We start from the raw sequence: 6,237 nt of genomic DNA, 5'->3' as shown, positions 1-6,237 counted from the left end.
GCTCAAACAATCCTCCCGCCTCGGCCTCCCAGAGAGCTAGGATTACAGGTGTGAGCCACCGCGCCAGCCCCTAACCCAATTTTTTGATCAAAGTTAATTGTACTTCCTTTTAATCTTTTTTACAAAATGTAGTTTTAAGTGTTGTTAGCGTTTTACAGAGGAGCAGGTATATTTTTTAGTAATGCAAACTAAATCTTACTATATTTGATGAGCATTTTATAGAGTATCACATTACACTTTTAAGGATTTATCTGTTTGTTTTAGAGAATTATTTTCATAGCAGTTTACCCTTGTATTAGTTTCCTATTGCTGCCGTAACAAATGACCACACATTAGTGGCTGACGACAACGCAGATTGGTTACCTTACAATTCTGTATGTCCAACACGGGTCTCACTAGGCTAAAATCAAGACGTCAACAGGGCTACATTTCTTTCTGGAGGCCTTACCTTTTCTAGCTGTCAGAAGCTGCCTGTGTTCCTTCCCTCATGGCCTCTTCCTCCATTTCCAAAGCCAGCAACGGTAGGTTGTTCAGTCCTTCTCACGTCTCATCACGCTGACCTTCTCTTGTGGTTCCTTCTTCCTCTTTGAGGACCCTTGTGATTTCTTTGGCACTACCTGAATGATCCAGGATAATCTTCTCATCTCAAGGTCAGAATCACAACTGCAAAGTTTCTTTTGCCATGCAAGGTAACATATTCCTGAGTTCAGTGGGTTAGAATGTGGACATTTTAGGGGGAGCCATTATTCTGTCTGCCAGAAACCATTGTCTCTTCCCCACCATTTGCCAAAGGCATGGTCTTTAAGGGTAGGAAAGCTGATTAATCAATCATGAATGAATATCATTTGCGGGGGTCTTTAACCTATAGGGGTACTTTTTTTGTCCATTCAGCTCTTGGGTAGAACATTATGTAAGTCAGTGAAGTCACATTGTTTCCTTTAATTCTTGCTTTTAGGGCAGTGTAGTTTCGACCATGAATTTTTGTTTTCCTGTCATAGGTGATCACAACTCTGTATCGCTTTCAAGCTCTGATCTCACATTCTGTCCATTGGTTAGATGTTTGTTGATCTGGACTCATTGTTAACAGTTACTTAAAATTAACTTATGTTTTTTATCTGTTTATTTATCTTCAGAATTTAGTAGAGGATGTTTTGCATTGATTCACAATTTAATTTATGTCTGGTCTTAATACATTGTGTTGGATTGTATTTTGGGTTTGTACTTGAAAGATTGTCCAGTTGGCTGACTTTGGACTAACATGAACTTCATGATTTAAAATAAATACCACAGTTCCCGCGTACCTTGGACTCTCCTAGGTATTCTGAAGAGCCTTTAGTTTCCAAAAGTTAACTTTCATCACTGCTCTATTTCAGCATGACCAAATTAATGATTTCTGTGCTGCTTTCTAGTCTGTTTTTCTGTTTATGTGGAGTTTTATAATGGTTTCATGAAGATTTCATTACAAGATTAATTTTCCTCAAATGATCAATGAACATTTGGCCCGTTCAGTGTGAAAATAACTGGCTCAGAATTTAAGTTCTGATAAAATATATTAAACAAAATAAAAATTTTCCAGATGTGAAAGTTGGGGGCAAATACAAATAGAGCACAGTGCTTAATTTTTTATGTGTGGTGACAAACATAGAGAACAAACTAATCATATTTGAAGAAATAAGAAGCAATTTAGATTTGTGATGTGGGAATATTTAGACTAAGTTTATCATCAATAATGAGTAGTGCTTTACTTCATTGTAATATTTAATTTTTATTTAGCATTACTGGAGTGAAGAACTATGTTAAGCAATGCAAGGAATATCAAAATAAGTAATAAAGATTCCTGCCTTTCAAGTAGCTTATAATTGAGTAGCAAGGATAAGACAAGGACCCATCCTTGTATATAAGATACAAGGATCTTGTATACAGCAGAATATGGTAAATATTATAATGAAAGAAAATCCTTGTGGGGGGGAGAGTGGTTGGTTCCCAGAATGGTGAGATCACATCTCATTGAGAGATTAGGCAAGGTGACCAGAGAGGGATGGCAGTGGAGACTAGCTTTTCCTAAAGCATCAGCTATGACAAACCAAAGCAAAACACGAAGAGGGTGTGGTAAGAGAGGATGTTTTATATGTAAAAAATAACCAGTCCCATTTAATTGACATTTTGTGGACCTGTATAAGGCATCTAGGAGAGACGGCTGAAAGAACAAGCTGGGGTCCTACTGTGGAGGGGCTTAAGTGTTAGACTCACAGTTTAGAATTATGGAAGGAATAGAGAGAAAAGAAGATCTAATCTTCAATAACAACAAAAAAGAAAATGTGAATGAGTTATAAGTGGATTTTTTTTGAGATGGGGTCTCACTGTGTTGCCCAGTCTAGTCTCAAACTCTGGGACTCAAACAGTCCTCCTGCCTCAGCTTCCTAAGCATAAGTGGATTTTTTTTTTTTTTTGAGACAGAGTCTGGCTCTGTTGCCCTGGCTAGAGTGCCGTGGCATCAGCCTAGCTCACAACAACCTCAAACTCCAGGGCTCAAGCGATCCTTCTGCCTCAGCCTCCCGAGTAGCTGGGACTACAGGCATGTGCCACCATGCCCGGCTAATTTTTTCTATATATATATGTATATTTTTAGTTGTCCAGATCATTTCTTTCTATTTTTTAGTAGAGACCGGGTCTCGCTCTTGCTCAGGCTGGTCTCAAACTCCTGACCTTGAGCGATCCGCCCGCCTCAGCCTCCCAGAGTGCTAGGATTATAGGCGTGAGCCACCGCGCCTGGCCCATAAGTGGATTTTAAAGAAAAGAATTTAAGGTAAATTTCTAAGGGCAGCAGATGCTGTTACTATGTTCAGTTTGTCATACTGAGGGAAGTGCAGTCTAACAGGTTCCCAAGTGCTGCTAATGCTTCTTGCCTAAGACTGCATTTGAGTAGCCAGCGTGGACCAGAAAGAACATCATGTCATCCAGGAGGGAGCTTGTTAAAAATGCAGAGTGTAGGCCCAGCTTCAAATCCACTGGATCAGAGCTTTCTGTTTAGCAAGATCCCCAAATGATTTGTATGCACATTAAAGTTTAGAAAATGCTTTCAGTTTTGGCCTGGAAATCATGATTTATTTCCTGAGAAAACACTTGTCTTGAATTCGAAATGGGGGCTAGCCTTTTTGTATTTTGAGGGAGCTCATTTTCTACTAAATGTTTGTGTTGAGGGTGTAGAATTGTAGAGTATGATAAGAAATGCACAACAAAAACAGTTTAGACACCCAGAAGGGTTATTATAGTAGTACAGCTCGAGATTTGCCAGATGCTCTAGTAACTCCTTTGAGTGAGAAGTAATAAGTTTTCACATACATGTTTCCTAAATCCTCTCTTAGGAAGACACTACACAATTTTATATCTGTCCATTGCAGAACTCAGAAGAGCCAATATTTCACGTGATTTTCAACAAAATGCAGAACAGAGTCACATGTTACATTGCTTGGGACAGGATTTGAATAAAGCTTTTAAAAACCTACTTAGCTGAACATAAATGTAAGGATCGATTTCTTACAGTACCTGGGCTGTTGTTCACATTTAATGACAGTGTATCTCCCACAAACTCTTGGTGTCCTAGAAAAATCCCAGATACGATTTGAGTTTTGCTCAACATTATAAAGTCTTTTGAATATACTATAAGCATGGATATTTGATATGTTCATTATTTGGGATTATGAGATTATTAATTTAAAAACACTTATAAAGAGCAGATTATATGCAAGGGATTGCTGTGGGTTACGAAGATACTATTTATTTCTTGACTTTTAGATTTTCCCTTACAGCCTCTCGCATCCCTCTGCTGGCTCTTTCCTCTGGTTCCTCCTTCCCCCTTGGCTTAACAGATAGTTTTCTCTAGTATCTCATTCTGTCTTGTTTTTTTCTTTTGTCTTTACACATTTTCCCTGGGAGGTCACATGTATGCCTATGACTTCACCTACTGTCAATTTGTATACTAAAGACCACCCACATCGAAATTCATAATCTAGATCTTTCTCTCTCACTGGACTGACAGACAGTACAGTGTCGAGGGTCAGGGCACAGACTCTGGAGCCAGACTGCCAGGGTTTGGGATCTCAACTACAAAACAACTAGCTGTGGAATCTTGGAGACCTTATTTAATTTCTCTATCAGCGGTTTCCCCATCAGTAAGGTGGACGTGGCAGTGGTTGCTTTCTCAGAGGATTAGGTGAAGATTAGTGAGTTAATATTTGTATAGGGCTTGGCCCATTGCACTGTATATGTGTTAGCTGAGCACCAGCTCTACTAGGTTCACTACCTGAATATCCCACCCTTACTGCAAATTTGATGATGTTTAAAATGAACTCATTTTCGAACTCGCTTTTTCTTTTAAATTCCCTATCCTAGGTAATGGGCCTCACCACTGCCACCTAAATTGACAGCCAGTTCTGTAACGTTTCTCCCTCCCCCTGTAATTCTGTATCTTATTGGGCCCTGAAGTTGTGCCTAACTCTGCCACTGTAACTTGCATTCATGCCCTCTTTTCTGTCTCCATCCTTGCTGTCTTGGTTCATTTGTTCATCATCTTCACCCTAACCGTGTCAGTAGTCTGCATGGTCTTTTTGCCTCCTATTCACCCCTCCACACTGCTGCATCCATTTGAAAAACAAATCTGATCTTACTACTTCCTTTGCTTAAAATCAATAATGGCTTCCCATGGCCAGCGGGTTAAAAATCTAACCTGCGCTCTCCACCAGTGTGATTTTGTGTCTCCCCCACTACCCCCTGACGGAGTTTTTTGTTTGTTTGTTTTTTGGTTGCCACAACTTGGCAGGAGGTTGCTCTTGACATCTAGTGGGTAGAGACCAGAGATGTTGCTAAATATCCTACATTGCACAGGACAGCACCCACAGCAAAGAATGATCTACCCCAGAATGTCAACAGCATCAAGGCTGAGGAATCTCATCTTACAGCACATAGTCTGGGCCCCGTCCTGCTATTTGTCATATACCTGCTGCTCCAGCCTTCCTCAGTCATTACAGTTCCCTGCTTTTTTTCACAGCTACATTCCTGAATCTGGATACATGTGGTCTGGAACTAGAAAAAAGTTGAGGCAGTTCCTAATATCACCTCTTCTTTCTGTAGATCTTTCTTTTTTAACCAGCTTCCCACCTGTGTCCTGTTCATTTTATCTTGAACCTGCAATGACTTCTTCAGCCTGCTACAAGGCCTCCCCAGGCCTTTTTGACTCTGGACCCAGTTGCAGCCAGCACAGTTACTTCGTATTTCCCCCTAGTTCAAGTTATAAAGAGGAAGAACTCAGTTGGCCTTATTCATCTCTTCGTAGCAGCCCATAGGTGCCTGCCATTTTCTGGTCCAGGCGGTAGTTACCCGGGCAGGAGCAGGGAAGAAAGGCCTGGAAAAGGAGAAAGTTGGGAAATCTGGCTGTGATTACCTGGCTTCTCTCAGAAGTGCGGGTGGGATAGATTGAGCTTCGGCGTCTTGACCTCTCCCAAGTAGGCACTTAGGAAACACTGGCCTGGCCTGAAGTTGCAAGTTATGTCGCTTAAGCAGAGTAATAATTACTGGAGATAAAAGGTGGTTTTTCAGACCTTGAGAATAAATTAATAGAAAATACAGATTAGCTTTTTAGTTAAAACAATTTATTTTGTAAGAGTGATACAGTTATTTTTGGCAAAATCTAATTACATAATTCAAGAGTTTGAAAATTCTCAAATCCACGGTTTATACTTTCACCTTTTCTCTCAGTTACCTATTAGCAGTGAACTCAGACACTTCAGATTTTAATTAAGTTTATGGCTGTGAGCTTTCATGTAGTCTCAAGATGGCATTTTATGTGAGCCGCCTTTTCCTGCTCTGCTCATGTGAGGATGCATATTTGAGTCACTCAGCATTTTTTTGAAGACTAAAAAACACAAGTTGGTTATTTAACTCTGAGGTTAGCTCCTCTATTTTGGGCAAATGTAGACCATTTCAGGCCTATGGAATCAAAGAAAGATAGACAATTTTTAAAAAAATAATACTCCAGTATTAACTTGTCCTGTCGGGCTTCCTCATTTCTATTCCCATGGAATTAATTTTTCATGAGTTAATTGTTTTCTGAACCAAATAATACATTGAACTGAAAACCTAAAAGAAAATATTAATAAGCAAATTGGCTTATTTGTTGTTGCGATGAATTTATATTACACATACACACAAATTCAAATAAATATTATGGTAACGTGATAT

General features: G+C 39.6%; 1 protein-coding gene across 1 annotated transcript in view; it reads left to right on the top strand.

Annotated features, from left to right (window-relative positions):
- The window catches only part of DYM (dymeclin), a 359,526-nt gene that overhangs the window by 168,025 nt on the left and 185,264 nt on the right, over positions 1 to 6,237 (top strand). The window lies entirely within an intron of this gene.

This window comes from Propithecus coquereli, unplaced genomic scaffold (genome assembly GCF_000956105.1).
Source record: "Propithecus coquereli isolate 6110/MARCELLA unplaced genomic scaffold, Pcoq_1.0 Scaffold181, whole genome shotgun sequence".
Taxonomy (NCBI): domain Eukaryota; kingdom Metazoa; phylum Chordata; class Mammalia; order Primates; family Indriidae; genus Propithecus; species Propithecus coquereli.
This window is presented reverse-complemented; position numbering and strand designations above follow the sequence as displayed.